This window comes from Orycteropus afer, unplaced genomic scaffold, assembly GCF_000298275.1.
Source record: "Orycteropus afer afer isolate SDZICR_OR568_19922 unplaced genomic scaffold, OryAfe1.0 scaffold00100, whole genome shotgun sequence".
In the NCBI taxonomy this organism is placed as follows: Eukaryota; Metazoa; Chordata; class Mammalia; order Tubulidentata; family Orycteropodidae; genus Orycteropus; species Orycteropus afer.
The window spans coordinates 3,737,441-3,754,131 of NW_006921687.1; the positions used below are offsets into that span (position 1 = coordinate 3,737,441).

The window sequence follows — 16,691 nt, forward strand, 5'->3', positions numbered from 1 at the left end:
CAACCTTCCTTCCGAGGAGTGGCTGGTGGGTTTGAACCGCCAGCCGTCTGGTTAGCAGGCAAGTGTCTTAGCCACTATGCTACCAGAGCTATGGTTGGGTATAGCCAGTATTTTAACATTTAGTATTCTCATCAGGCTTATTTTTGAAATATTCTAGAAAGGGTACTAAGAGTTTCCAGTTTTGAGGAAATAATGACTGGCATCAGGTCATGTTGCAGACTAGAGTTTCTCACCTGATGCCTCTTTGTCTTTTAGATCAATAGCTCCCTAAGCAACAGGAGATGTGAAAGATTCATCTCAGCTAGGTCCCTACATTATTATATATTTATTTTGACACCTGACTGAGAAAATTGTTGACAGAAATAAATAGAAAAATTCTTCATTATAATTTTGGACTCCAACACAAATGTCTCAGACAAAACAAGTAAGTGGAAAAAAAAATCAATAAATATGTAAAGATGTATGTAGTAAGATTTAAGCAACTTAACCTAATTTATACTAATAGCTGCAGCATATTTAACTTTTCAAAGCTCATATGGAATATTTATCAAGATTGTCGACTATCACCAAATTTGTGCAATATTGTACTGGAAGTCCTAAAGAATGCATTATGACAAAATGAAGAAATAAAATATTATGAAGGTTAGAAAAGAAGAGGACATGAGTTTGCACTTTAACAATCAAAATGACACTTTAAACATGTTATTAGGATTAGTAAGTAAATATAACAAAGTGACAGCACAGAATATTGATGTACAAAACAATTTTTTTATATACAATAAAATAATCATATAGAAAAGGAAAGCTTAAAGAACAAACATTTACAAGTGGTTGTTGTTGTTAGGTGCCATTGAGATTGCTCCAAATCATAACATCCTATGCACAACAGAACAAAACACTGCCCAGTCCTGTGCCAGCCTCACAATCCTTGCTATACCTGAGCCCATTGTTGCAGCCTCTGTGTCAAACCATCTTGTCAATGACCTTCCCCTTTTTTGATGACTTTCCACTTTACCAAGCATGATATACTTCTCCAAGGAATGGTCCCATCATGACCAAAGTTGCAAGATGAAGTCTGGCCATTCTTGCTCCCAAGGAAAATTGTGGCTGAGTTTTTTCAAGGATGGATTTGTTCCATCTTCTGGCAGTTCATGGTACTTTCAATATTTTTTGCCAATGTCACAACTCAAAAGCATCAAGTCTTCTTCTGTCTTCCTTATTCATTTGTACAGCTTTCACATGCATACCAGGCAACTGAAAATACCGTGGCTTAGGTTAGGTGCACCTTAGTTTTCAAGAGACATCTTTGCTCTTCATCACTTGAAAGAGGTCTGCAACAGTTTTGCCTAGTGCAATATGATGTTTCTTAACTGCTGCTTCCATCGGTGTTGATCGTAGGACCAAGTAATATGAAATCTTTGACAACTTTAATCTTCTCTCCATTTATTGTAATGATGCTTATTAGTCCAGTTGTAAGGATTTTGGTTTTCTTTATTTTGACGTGTAATCCACATTACAGCTTGTAGTCTTTAATCTTCATCAATAAAAGTTTTAAGTCACTTCATTTTCAGCAAGCAAGGTTGTGTTATCTGCATATCACAGGTTGTTAATGAGTCTTCTTCCAATCCTGATGTCATATTCTTCTTCGTATAGTCCAGCTTCTCAGATTATTTGCTCAGGATACATATTGAATAAGTATATAGTGAAAGGATACAACCTTGACACACACCCTTCCTGTTTTAAACCAGGCAGTATCCCCTTGTTCTGTTCAAATGACAGTCTCCTGGTTTATGTACAGGTTCCTCATGAGCATAATTAAGTGTTCTGGAATTCCCATGCTTCTCAAGGTTATCCATAATTTGTATGATCCACACAGTCAAATGCTTTTGCATAGTCAATAAAACAGTACAACACATAGGTGAGCAGTGGAATGAGTGTTCTGGAATTCCCATTCTTCTTAATATTATCCATAATCTGGTATGATCCATGCATTTTACTATAGTACAAAAAGGTATGAAAATGGAATCTAAGAACATCCATGAAAAAGATAATCTACTTCGTAGCCCAAGAAAAAAGGCAGTTATATGAAATTTAGAGTAAAAGATTATATTAGCAATGATAAAAAACTAACTACAAAAGATAACTTTTAGTTATTTCCTTGCTAACTAATTTAAAATCTAGAAAAAATTGCTGATTTGTATGGAAAATACAAACTAACAAAATTAAATAGGGAAAGATGGATTATCAAAAATCTTAAAAGAATAGTGAAAAAAAATGAGAATATTGTCAAATAATTGCTCCTCTAAAAAGAAAATATCATTCTTGTCAATTTCCTTCTTTTGTTTCAGCAATAATTTCATCTCTTCAAGGAACATACTCAATTTAGCATAATTTTGCTAAATTAATTTGAAAACTAGAAATAAAGGAAAACCTCACTATTCTTTTTTTTAAAAAATTAGTATATGTTGATAATAAAACCTGAAAACATTATGTCGCCTAACATTACACAAAAATATTACTGCTAAATACAAATTAAAATTTATGAATGAAGCATTAGTATATTTTTTAAACTGACTGTCATTATGGTAGTTTGTTAAGTTGGACCTACATTTCCCAGAATTTCGTGCCCTGTATGGCTCTTGCCCAGGAGTGACCACGAAAGAAATTTGCCCACTTTTGGGAAGCAGAAGTTAAGTAGCAGGCATTAAGTTCCAAAGGTCAGTGTAGAAATCCAGCTGCTTCTGCTGCATTTTACTGGCTAGGGGTAGCAACCAGCCCTGAAATTCCTTCCACTTGAATTGCCTTTCCTCCCAAAAGATCAGAGGGTCCAGTTTACCAGCTGCTCCTTGAAGGAAAAAGGTGCTAGTTTGCTTCTATAAAGATTTACATCCTTGGAAACTCTATGGGGCATTTCTACTCTATCCTATAGAGTTCTAAGAGTCAGAATTAACTGCATGGCAACAGGTCTTCCACCAAATTCTGTGTCCTGCACAAAACTCAGGACACCAACTTTTTCACCAAATTACAACATAATTAAAATTAGAAGTAGTAAATGATAGCTCTAAGTTTGTACTCTTGAGTGGCAGTTTATCCTCTTGGGTTTGCTTCATTTTCATTGACCCTTTTCTTTACCAAATATAATCTCCTTTTCTGGTAAATGGTCTTTCCTGATGATGTGTTCAAAGTAAGGAAGTTGAAGTCTTCCCATCCTCCTTCTCTGGTTGTATTTCTTTTAAGATGATTTGTTCATTTTTCTGGAAGTCCTCAGTATATCAATATTCTTCATCAACACTACAGGTGGAACACATTCATTTTTCTTCTGTTTTCCTTTTTCACTTTCCAACTTTCACATGCATATGAGGCACTTGAAAAGATCACGGCTTGAGTCAGGCACATCTTAGTCATCAAAGTGACGTCTTCGTCTTTTAAAACTGTAAAGTGTTTACAGCAGCTTTGCCCAATGCAATGTTTGATTTCTTGACGCTACTTCCGTGGATGCTGAACATTGATCCAAGAAGAATGAAGTCATTGACAATTTCATTTTTTGAAGTTAAATGGTCAATAAAAATATGAAACACTGTTCAACCTCATTAGTAATTAAGGAATTAACATTAAAACCAGAATGAGATACCACTGCACATCTGTCAGTTTGGTATAAATCAAAAGGCTGATAATAACATATCTTAGCAAAGATGTTGTGCAAAGGGAGTTCACATACATTGCTGAGATGGAGTGCAAATCGGATCACAGAACAGTTTGGCTTTATCTACTTAAATGGACTAATCACTATAATTTACAGCCAACCATTACCCTGGAGTCCAGTCTGACTCATAGTGATTCCATACGACAGAGCAGAACTAGAGTTCTGGTGGTATAGTGGATAAGGCATTTGGCTGCTAATTAGGTTCAAACCCACCAGCTGCTCCATGGGATGAAGACGAGGCAATCTACTTCCATGAAGATTTACAGCCTTGGAAACCCAAGGGGGTTGCTGTGAGTCAGAATCGACTTGATGATAGTGCATTTAATCTTAATGGAAGCAGATGGCCATGTATTTCTCCTGCAGAGTGGCTGCTGGGTTTGAACAATGGACCATTCAGTTAGCAGCCCAGAGTTTAACACTGCACGACCAAGACTCCTTTTCACTATACCTTACCCCAAACCAAACCCATTGCTCTCAAGTCAATTTCTATCCACAGCAATCCTACACTATCCTGTAATTCCTAGAGCACTAAACGATCTATGTGTGTGTGTGTTAAGATACTTGTATAAGAATGTTCATAGCAACATTTTTTATAAAAGCCAAAACATGGAAAGAATCAAATGCTCATCAGATATAAAACCAAAAACCAAACTCACTGACACCGAATGAGATTCAACTCATAGTGACCCCTCTTGGGTTTCTGAGGCAGTATCACTATGGAAGTAGATTCTCCAATCTTCCTTCCAAGAAGTGGCTGGTGGGTGTGAACTGCCAGCCTTCTAGTTAGCAGTCAAATGCCTTAGCGCTACACCACCAGAACTCTCCATCAGTTATAGAATTAATAAATATTTTGTGTTATTAGTGGGCTTTCATATGTGTTGTTGTTGTTGTTGTTATGTGCCGTCGAGTCGGCCCCGACTCATAGCGACCCCTCCTTGGGTTTCTGAGGCAGTATCACTACGGAAGTAGGATTGCCCAACCTTCCTTCCGAGGAGTGGCTGGTGGGTTTGAACCACCAGCCGTCTGGTTAGCAGGCAAGTGTCTTAGCCACTATGCTACCAGAGCTCCCGGGCTTTCATATAGCAATACAAATTAACAGAATACAGCTATATATAAGATCATAAGATGTATCTCAGAAAAATAATGATAAAAGACAAAAGTCAGTTAAATAATGCATATATATAATTATTTATAAAATTAATATCCAAAATCAATAAATTTCTCATATATGAACCAAAGCTATTTGGAAAAATATAATTGAAAGAGATTCATAATAGCAGTAACAGTATAAAATATACAGGAATAAATATGTCAAGAAATGTTAAGGATCTATGTCTATGAAACATTACACTCTAATTATGGAAATTAAAAACACCTGAATAAATGTAGAGACATTTTATTCTTGGGGGGGAGGATACCCTTTACATAATAAAGTAACAGAAAATAACAAATGTTGGCACGGATGTGGAGAAATTGAAACCCTTATCCTTTGCTGATGAGAATGCAAAACGTTTCTGCCTCTGGGGAAAACAGTTCAGTGGTTTTTCAAAAAGTTAAACATATGATGCAGAAATTCCACTCTTAAGTATATACACAAGAGACCTGAAAGCAGTGAGAATAGACTTATATATAAGAATGTCCATCACAGCACTATTCACAACAGCCAAAAGATGTAAACAAACTAAGTGTCCATCAGCAGATGAATGGATGAACAATGTGTTGTACTCATACAATGGACTACTACTCATCCATGAAAAACAGTGAAGCCCTGATCCATGCTACAACATGGATGACCCTTGAAAATCTTATGCCCAGTGAGATAAGTCAATCATAAAAGGACAAATATATTATCCCACTTACGTGAAACTAAAAAACTCTCACTGCTGTCCAGCTGGATCTGACTCATAGAGACCCCTCCTTGGGTTTCCGAGGGAGGCAGTATCTCTATGGAAGTAGATTACCCAATCTTCCTTCCTAGGAGTAGCTGGTGGGTTTGAACCACCAGCCTTCTGGTTAGCAGTCAAATGCCTTAGGCACTATGCCACCAGAACAATCAAGTGTATAGAGAGTAATGTTTATTAATGGTCATGAAGGACAGGAGAGAAGGGAAAAGTGGGAGTTACTGTTAAGGAAACAGTGAGCTTTTGTTTATGATGCTGGGAAATTTGGTGGTGAGTATGGGTGATTATTATAAAACATGATTAATGTAATTGATATCACTACATTGTATACTCAAAAATGTTGAATTGGCAAATGTGTTATATATAATTATTCAACAATCAAAAAATAGAGTAATAAATTATACACAAACTAATGAATAAATTCAATGTTATCCTAATCAGTGTCCCAAGGGATTAGAAAATAATTCTCAATTAATCTTCCAAAATTAACATGGAAAAATACCCAGGAAAAATATGGTCATCAAAATTAAGGAGCAGTAACTTACCATAGAAGATTTTTTAAATTAATCAACAATTATAAAAATGTAACATCATCTCCAAAATAAACAAATTATTGCAGAATCCAGCTATAGAGTGCCTTTCATATAAGACATTAATATATGATACAAAGTGACATTTAAAATAAATAGGAAAACATGAAAATTTTAAAATATTCTACTAGGACAAAAGATTCAGAATTTGGGAAAATTAAAGCTGGCTCCCCATTTAACTTTTTAAACCAAGTAGCCAGTAATTCAAAATAGAGTAAGTAACATTATCATGCCCACTTTAAATCCCCCTCAGAATTGGTACATTTATGTTCCCTATACTGTTTGTTTCCTTTCCTAGATGTTTTTTGTGCCTTCTCCCCATTTCTCAGATATTACCTTTCCCCCGTCTTTAAAATGCACTGATAACTCAATTTCTCTTTCTTCTTTCTTTCCACTTATTGGACTTTTTGTTAATAAAATATATCCACCTCTCTAATAACTCCATGTGGAATTTCCCAAAGAATTTACATTTTCAGTTTATTTGGTCACACACTGCAGTATTGTTTATCATCTCATTTCTCCCTAGAACTCCTGCTGCTAATACTAAAATCTGTTTTCATTTGCACACAGTCTGTGCCAGGTACACAGTGAGCACTAAACCAATCTGTGTTGATGAAAATAAATGGAGAAATAAAATGCTGCCTTTAACACTGGGGAAGAAACCAAACCACTCCTCCACGCTTATGACTTGGTTTCTTCAAGACTAGAGCAATGATGCTTAGAGCTTTTACCAGCTGGAAACTTTCCCCCAGTTAATTTCGTGTGTGTCAAAATATTCCTTTTGTAATGGATCCTTATATTAATGGTGATGCAGCTATAGTTGATCTTGCAAATGCAAAAAGCCTAGTGATTTTACTGACAGATTGTTTTGCTCACATAACAGGTACTGAATTAACCTCACCAGCAGAGTCATTTTCAAGCTTTGATGCTGCTTCAGTCAGCTGCAAGGATTGTGAAAATTGAAGATTTTCCAGCCCTATCCACTGAGATTCCGATTCAGTAACTCTTAGATGAGGCTCATTGAGCAATATTTTTAACAGGCAACATACTCATTGAAACAAGTATCTTTGAGTGACTATTACTAATATTTTATTTTTCATATAGCTGTGAAAAAAACAGATCAAAATTCTAGCTTTGGAAGAGCTAACTATTCAGTAAGAAACTCTTCAATAATAGTTTGCAAGCATTTAAAAGCAATCTGTAATACTCTGAACCGAAACATTGTTGTTTTATGGTAAGCTGTTTAGTATTTTGCTGTGTTGGGTGTGACATTTTGATAAGGAACTATTTTGGGAAGATACAACATGAAATATATGATACATAGACCCTGGATCTCCACACTTTGTCCTGATTTTCTCTCTGATTTTTCAAAGCCAAGTACTTTGGAACTGTATCTTTTTGATTACAGAGGATGTTCTCTCAGATAAAACTATTAATAAAGTCTATGATGACATAAAATAGGAGACATTTTCAAATATATCTATGTATGAAAAAGCATTTAAAATTCTCAACTACAACACTATAATTTTAAAAATGAAGTGGTGGACACTGATACTAGTTTTAGAAAAGAATATTCAAATTTGCAAAAAGAACATTCAAATTTGCCTTAATATCAGTAAATTAAAGAGAGGAATGATTCCTTCCAGTTTGAAAAATCTTTATGAGGCACCATTTCCTATAGACAAAGTACTGTTGAACAAACTGCAGAATTTTATCCAGTGTTAATAACACCATTAGTCACATCAAGTACAACAGCTGTAACTGGGAAACAGGTTCTGATGCATTAACATCTCAACCCAGGAAAATACATTCTTTTAAACAAAAGGGATGGGATGGTTCTCCTCACAACAGGGAACTGTCTAAAAAACTACAGTTGATCCCAGGGAAACACAAGAGTAAAGAGAAGGTAAACACTATTTGAGATATTTACTTTAAATGCATCCACTGGGTATGTAAGCATTGCTAGTTATCATCAACAGAAGTTCTCTCAGGTTGCTTTAAAAAGAAAATTTTTTGGAGACTGGCCTGAACCTCATGTTGCAGGAACAACAAATGACCCAAAATGCAGCACCAACTTGTAGAGAAGCCACTGCCACCACCGCTGAGCATGGCCATTATGCTTTTCACTGATGTTGACTTTGAGCCAGCAGCTCAATTCTGCACTCTCTCTTCCCTTTTGTAACTTCTGATGAGTAACTCTGATGAGGGTGTATTTAATTGTCAGAATGGGTGCCACATTCCTGTGCTTTAGCTGTAGGGGGCCTTGGGAAAGAACTTAACACTTTCAACTTCAAAACAAAAGGTTATATTTTTCTCTGCACGACTCATAAAAACAGGTAATTCCTTAGACTCAAGCTCACATGATGGACGTTTAAACTGAGTAATCAAGGAAAATTATAGCTTTATCACGTTTTGTTTTGTAACCTTCTACTTTTGAGAAAAATTAGCTCTGAGAACTATGATATGGAGAGCAGGACTCTCGAGTATTAAAAATTTCTAGCAGGTACTGAAATGAATGAGTATTTTCCCTTCTAGAACCATGATGAGAATTGATGGTTTCTTTTTCAGTGAATAATTCACTGAACGGAGAGTGAACAGAATGAAATGTGATCAAAGAAATCCTGTAACATAAACATGGATAATGCAGGTGATTCCAAAGTTGATACCAGAGTAGGAAGATTTCAGTGAGTTCTGATACTGCTTAGTGTTCTTCCAGTGGCAATTGCTAGTTTTTATAAGAGTTCTCTTAGGATAGGAGGGCATCTTCAGTTCTTGTTTCTTAAATTACCGTTAAGTTATTTTTAAATTTTTAAATTATACCATACCTCCTCTAATATGTTGTTGTGTGGTTAAGTGCCATCGAGTCAGACTGGAGTCACAGCAATCCCTCCTTGGGTTTCCCAGGTGGTATCACTACAGAAGTAGATTGCCCAATCTTCTTTCCGAGGAGTGCCTGGTGGGTTTGAACCGCCAGCCTTCTGGTTAGTAGTCACATGCTTTAGGCACTTCTCCACCAGTTGTGTTCTTATGTGCCATTGAGTCGGACCCAACTCATAGCGACACCTCCTTGAGTTTCCGAGGCAGTATCACTACAGAAGTAGATTGCCCAACCTTCCTTCTGAGGAGTAGCTGGTGGGTTTGAATCACCAGCCTTCTGGTTAACAGTCAAGTGCCTTAGGCCCTAGGCCAAACCACCTGGTTTGAAGGGGGGGGGGGGGAAGTAGCTTGTAATTCTAAATATGCAGTATGGTGGAGACTGAGATTTACATTTCTAACAAGCTCCTAGATGATACCAGCTGCTGGTCCACAGACCACATTTTGATTAGCAGAAACTTTAGCTAACAATAGTTAATGAAAAATCTTGAGCACCTGTTGTCACAGGTGCTTTGAGGACTGTAAGGCCCTGAGCTAGCCATTCATATCTAATTAAATTTGGATAACAGCTGGGTATTTTTTCTTTTCAAAGCAAATTACTGTACTTTAAAAAGACTAAGAATAGCAATCTTAATTTCTGTTTGGATGAAGTTTTCTCTCTGCTCAATTTACACTTAATCTGTATCTTATAGTCATAAAAATGTCATGATCAGTTTGTTGATAGTTCTCTTGAACTTATGCTCTGTAAATTACAAACCACTATCAATGACTTCACTGACTGTACTCTAAATCTTCTCTGGTATATGAGTGGCTTAAATTCATATATTAAAAAGGTTCAATTACTTTTGTCTCAACTTTCTCTTCAGGCCTGAATATAATAAACATTATAACTCAAATAGTCTTATATTTTGAAAGTAACATTAATGTTCAGTTTTTCTCTGGAAAATTATTTATTGAATTATTATGTGATTAAAATACGCCTACTGTGAAAAACAATTTTACCAGGGGTCATAGAGGAACAATTTCCTGCCCTAAGTTTCCTATAGTGTAGTTACTTTCTTACAATTAAAGAAGTGACATAATATCATGGTAAAAGCTCAGGGTCGGGAACAGGTAGAACTGTCTCATATACCAGTTCTGACTCTTCCTATCTGTGTGATCTTAGGCTAGTCACTTCACTTCTCTGAACTTCAGTTTACTCATCTATAAAATAAGATTGTAAAAAGCAAGGTTAACACAGTGCCTGCCAATAACTATTTTTATTATTCATGACATGATCTCTAAAAGAAAAAGTTATATTAAAATGATGGATATTTGATAAAATTACATTTAGATGACTATAAGAAGATTGGTGTTATTTGTAAAATTGTGAGAAACATTTTTCCCTCAAGCACTGTTAAAATTTAACAGATAATTGTGAAAAGAGCGAAGCACATAGTTTAGGAAAGTAATTTAGGTGATGTAATATTGGTAGATTTATCTTGGCTCTATACATGCATGAAAACTTGATTTTTTTCTATTCATGTCTCAGGCATGCAGTCAATTGGCCAATTATATAAGGGTCAATTCTATTTGAAAGACTGAAAATGTATTAATTTACAATTATAAATTTAGATGCTTAAGAGATTTCAGTCCTCTAGTCAATATATTTTCTCCCTATGTGAGCCCTGGTGGTGCAGCGGTTAAGTGCTTGGCTGCTAACCAAAAGGTTGGCAGTTGGAATCCACCAGCTACTCTGTGGGAAAATAGATGTGGAAGTCAGCTTCGGTAAATTTTACAGAGTTGGAAACCCCATGGGCAGTTCTACTCTATCCTATAGGGTTGCTATGAGATGGAATTCACTCAGTGGCAATGGTTTTGGTTTTGGTTTTCTTGGTAGAGAAATTTACTTGGGAATTCAAATTTTAATCTGAGGATATTTTATAGCTAATGCAATCAGGAAGGTTGACACTTAGTAAATACCAACCTGCGCAAAGGGCACAGCAGCAATGTCTTCCAACCTCCTCTCATGAAGGCGAAAGAACATCACCAGCAACAGGCCAAGACTTACTCTTGATAAGGCAGTCAAGATTTTTCTGATAAGACGGAGGCAGACATGCTACCACCCTCTAAACTTTTTGCCAATTCTGGCACCAACCATCCCTCCCATGGAACTCTCTACTTTTCTGCTGGATTTGATAATTCATTGCAATGGAAACATGGAACTCTCATACAATATTCATGGTTATGGGGCTTATTAGGGAAGTAACAGGTTACAATTCTGGTTCTGGAACACTCAGGATACAGTTCTTCAGTCTGAATAGCTTCTTCTCAGCTGTGCCATGGGCATACTTCTCTTTGGCCCTCAGTCTCTGCCCTGCTTGGGGCCAATATTACAAAATGCTTTTAACCTCACTAAATTGGTGCCGAGAGAGGCACCCCACTACACACACAAGCCTCTTGTCAAAAGGCACTCAATTTTCCCGCTCCATGTACCAGGAATCTCATCACTGCCTCTTAGTTCTGCTGCTTCTATTGCCGCCATTTCTCTGCTGCCTCTCTTCCATTTCTCTATGGTGTCTCTGCCAAGGAGGTCCAGTGCAGGGATCTTGGGTCCAAGGACATACTCCATTCCTGCTGCTTCTTCTGTCCTGATGGCAGTTAGATCCCCACTTTCTGTATCTAGGGTGGCTCATTTTAAGCCTAACAATGTTAAAACTGACCATGTTAGGGTTTCATACACCTTATTTCCATGGTTCCACCACCACAAGGGTGCCATGTACCTCATTGACCTTATCAGCAAGCTATCCAATCCCCTTGCTGCCACAAGTACCTCAGGTTTACATAATCCCATCCAGTCATTGGGTGGGAGAGGAGCCATACTGAGTAATTCACTGCACTACACAATCTCATAAAATATCAAGCAGGTATGAAAGTTGATTTTCAGAGTAGTTAATAACTCTCCAAACTGGTATAGCTATTAGGTGATCAAGACTAGATACAAATCTAGGAAGGATGATACTCAAAAATATTGTCTTAGATTCTAAATTCTGTTAGAGCCATGGGACTAGTAGAATCCTTTCCATAGGTAGTGCCTGGATGTGCTACCAATATTTGTACTTATAAGCTTTTTTTTATTTTTTAATTTTTATTGTGATTTGGGTGAAAGTTTATAGAGCAAATTCACTTTCCATACAGCAACTCAAATACACTTTGTCTCATGACATTGACTACAATTTTCCACAATGCAACAGCTCCCCTCCCACTTCCCCCCAAGTCACCCCTTCTCTGTGTCCTTTCCTCCCATGCACTCCTGCCCCCTGAGCTGTCTCCCTGTGCATACACAGCCCTTCTATTCTCCCATGATTGATCTCTCCAAGGAGTGTATCCACCTAGTGTAAATGTTCAGCTCATATGCTTGTGTTTTGTTTGGCTGGAAGCCATGGGATTGGGTTCAATTCCAGACCTAAAAGGCAGCTAGGGGCCATAGTCTCAGTGGTTCCATCAGGCTCTATCAGACCAGCAAACCTGGTCCTTGTTCTTCTTTTTTTTTTTCTAATGATTTTGAGTTTTGTTTCACATTGTTCTTTCTCTCTGTCTAGGATCTCCTACCTAGACCCTCCTCCAAATGGTTGATAGTGGTAACTGAGCACCTTCTAGTTCTTCTGGTCTCATAGTCATATAGGCTGAGGATTGCATGGTGTGCCAATCGCTTGGACTAATTTATGAGTCTTGGCAGGGGAAAGATCAACCTCTTCTCTCAATACTCATTCAGGCTAAATGCACTCCAGATTCACTTCTCTGATTCTATATTTTCCCTCTGGCTACTAGATATTGACTTAATTTTTCATCTTAATAACATCCAATGTAGCAGGTTTAGTGTGCCCACTATAACATAAACTTTTCAGCTAAAGATGTTATGGTAGTTCAATACCATGCATTGAATATGGTAGTTCCATGCATCTTTGGTTTTCTTCATTCTTCTTTGCTCTGGACAAGGAGAGACCCATCATTGCATCTAGATTGGCACTAGCAAGCTTTTAAGATCCCAGTCGCTATTTGCCAAAGTAGGATATGGAACGTTTTTGTGTAGTATGTTATGCCAATTGAGCTTGATGTCCCCTGTGACTATGGTCCTGAACCCAGAGATCCAACTACTTGCTCCCTCTGGGTAGCTGGCTGTGGCTAAGAAATGACTAAGAACTTGTCCCTTGTCAGCTCTACTATATATCTGGGAATTCTTACAGAACATACAAATACACTTGTAGAATCATTGTCTGCCAATCCTATGCATGGTCTTGGGTATACTCCCCCATGCATAAACACACCTAATAGTTCAGCCTGTCCACCCATCTATCCAACCGCATATCCATGTTTGCCTTCACTGACAATACAGTACTGTATGTGCAAATGGGTTCATCTTTGCTGTATGTACCTCCCATGCACCTCTCTCTGTCTTCCTCTTCCTCAATGCCACTATGTTGATCACTCACATTTGGTACACTGCCCTTCTCTTAACCCAAAGCAATAGTTATATCTACCTACTTAACAGTGTTTCCTCCCACCCCTGGTAGCCAATAAAGAAAAATTTCTTCCATATATAAACCTTTCCTTGGCTTTTTACAATATGGACTAATGCAATATTTGTCCTTCTGTGACTTATTTCACTCAGCATAATGTCCTCCAAGTTCATCTACATTGTGTGGTGTTTTGCAGATTCTACGCTATTCTTTAGGGTTGCATAGTATTCCACTGTATGTATGTTCCATAGTTTGGTTATCCATTGTTCTGTTTGTGGGCACCTAGGTTGCTTCCATCTTTTGGATATTGTAAATAGTGCCGAGATGAACATGGTTGTGCAAATTTCTGTTCTTCTCCTGGCTCTCACTTCTTTAGGATATATACCTAGTGATGAATTGGCTGGGTCAAGTGGTATTTCTAATTCCAACTTTTAAAGGAATTGCCTTATGACCTTTCTTATGTTCTAATTCTAACCAACCATTCTATCAGTAAACATATTCTTCCTGTATATACGGCATTATCTTGATCCATCTATCATGAGAGCCATTCAGCTATGCATATTTCTCCTTGATTCATTGTGGCTTAAGTCTTAGAAAATATATTACAATTATTGCGGCTGTAATTTAATTATTTGAAAGTGTTTTATTGCTGTTGCAACAAATTACCACAAACTTACTGGCTTAAACCAACACAGCTTCATTCTCCTTGCAATTCTGGGGGGCAGAAGTCTAAAATTAAGATGTTAGCATCTCTGTGTTCCTTCTGGGGACTTTAGGGAAGAATCCATTCATTGCCTTTCCCAAATTTATAATCACCTGCATGATCTGTGTTTATATTACATGAAGGATTAGATTTTAGTGATCACATTTCATTCTGTTAACTCCATTCAGTGAGTTATTCACTGAGAAAAACAAACAAACAAACATGACCTAGTCTCTTCTAGAAATTTTCTAATATTAGGGAGTCCTGCTCTCAACAGCATCTTTCTCAGGCTTGACATTTCTTGAGAGTGGACAGTTAAAACCAGCAAACAAAAAACACCAATATAAGGCTGTAATAGTTCCTGATTATTCAATTTCACTGTCCATCATTTAAATTCAAGTCTAAGGACCTCGTTTTTATGAGTCTTGGCAGGGGACAGATCAACCTCTTGTTTTGAATTTGAAAGGGTTAAGTCCTTTTTCAAGCTCTCTCACAGTTAAGGCCTAGAAATGTGACACAGGTTCTATAGACAATGAAATGGATTTTCCAAACTCTAGAGGTTTCCCAAAATGCTTAGCCTCTTTCCCCTTCTTCAAAGCCAGCATCTTCTCTCCTCTCTGATCTCCATGAGCCTCTTTACATCTTCTTTCTAATAGATGATCCTCCTGATTCCCACCTAGAAGGACCCTTGTGACTATAGATAATCTATTCCATTTGATAACAGTTTTATGAAGCAGCAACTAAAGAAAATCTAAACAGATTGCTATTTTTTTTTAAATGATGTAGCCAATATAAACATAAATATCTTTGAATTCCAACTAGGATTTCAACCAACCTCCTTTCATATGCATGAATAGCATAAATGCTCAGAAAGTAGTATAGCTAGAACAGGGGTTCAAACCAAAAGAAAGGCTAATTTCATTGGGTACCTAATATGTCCTGAACATCTTGAGAAGTGTCTTAAATAAACTGCATCATTGAATCTTTGAGACAATCCTATAGTGGATATTTTCACCCTTATTTTGTGGATGATGGGATAAGGATTAGAGAGGCTACTTAATTTGTTTAACATCATATAGTTTATATATGGTATAGCTGGAACACAAGCAAAAGTCTGCCAGATTTCAAAGCATTTGTGAACCAATAAAACTGAATTTGAATCTTCAATCTGGAGCTGAAAGTAGAGAACTAATTTTTGCTTCTTAAATATAGCATGCATTATACCTGCATCTCTATTGATAATACTAATTTACAGCTGAAGTAAATAATCTGGTTTGCCTTTGCCAGTACTCTATGTTCTCTCAATACTCATTCAGGCTAAATGTACTCCAGATTCACTTCTCTGCTTCTATTTTTTCCCTCTGGCTACTAGATATTGACTTAATTTTTCATCTTTATAACATCAAATGTAGCAGGTTTAGTGTGCCCACTATAACGTAAACTTTTCAGCTAAAGATGCTATGGTAGTTCAATACAAAATAAGTAAATAGTGTTTCATTTCATATTTACCCAATGATGTATATTGTCAATTTTTAAATTAGAAAACTCATACACTTGGTTCCTGTTTAAAAGTGACTAGCACCTTGAAACATTATTATTTTAACAATCTGATCGTCCAGCCTCACCTTGACCAAATAAAAATTAAACCACAGATAACCAGTATACAATTGCCCTAGAAGTATATTTTAAGGAGACTTTTCTCATTTCCCACTATATATTAAATGTATTCTTGGGAGGCCATAGTCTCCGTAAATGTCATTCTTAATGGCTTGAAATTCCATCGAGTAAGTTTAAGACAGAAGAAGAGTTGACGCTTTTAACTTGTGGTGTTGGATAAGAATACTGAAAGTACCATGGACTGCCAGAAGAACAGACAAATCTGTCCTAGAAGAAGTACAGACGGAATGCTCCTTGGAAGTGAGAATGGCCAGACTTCATCTGACCTACTTTGGTCATGTTGTCAGAAGGAACCATTCCCTGGAGAAAGATATCACACTTGGTAAAGTGCATGGTCAGCAAAAAAGGGAAAGGTCTTCAACAAGATGGAATGACACAGTGGCTGCAACAATGGGCTCAAGTATAGCAAGGATTGTGAGGCTGGAGCAGGACTGGGCAGTGTTTTGTTCTGTTGTAAATAGGGTCACTATGAGTCCGAGCCAATTTGAGGGCACCTAACAACACAACAAGAAGTTTATAATAGTTTACATAACATTTCCCTTCTTATTGAATATTTGCTTGTTCAAAAATTGTTCCTATTGTAAGTAATACTAATTAATTTTTATGAAAACACTTCTAATTTTAGAACTATATGAATAGACTAAAACAACAGCTAAATTCCTCATTAAACTTCCCTATATTTTTAAGAAACTTGATAACTATTAAATGCTCTTTAGAAATCCTTTTTCTTTCTTGAAGAAGTTT

At 36.8% G+C, this 16,691-nt stretch overlaps 1 pseudogene; it reads left to right on the forward strand.

The window, feature by feature from the left end:
• LOC122150178 overlaps nucleotides 1-16,691 on the forward strand; it is a 51,445-nt pseudogene that overhangs the window by 26,830 nt on the left and 7,924 nt on the right.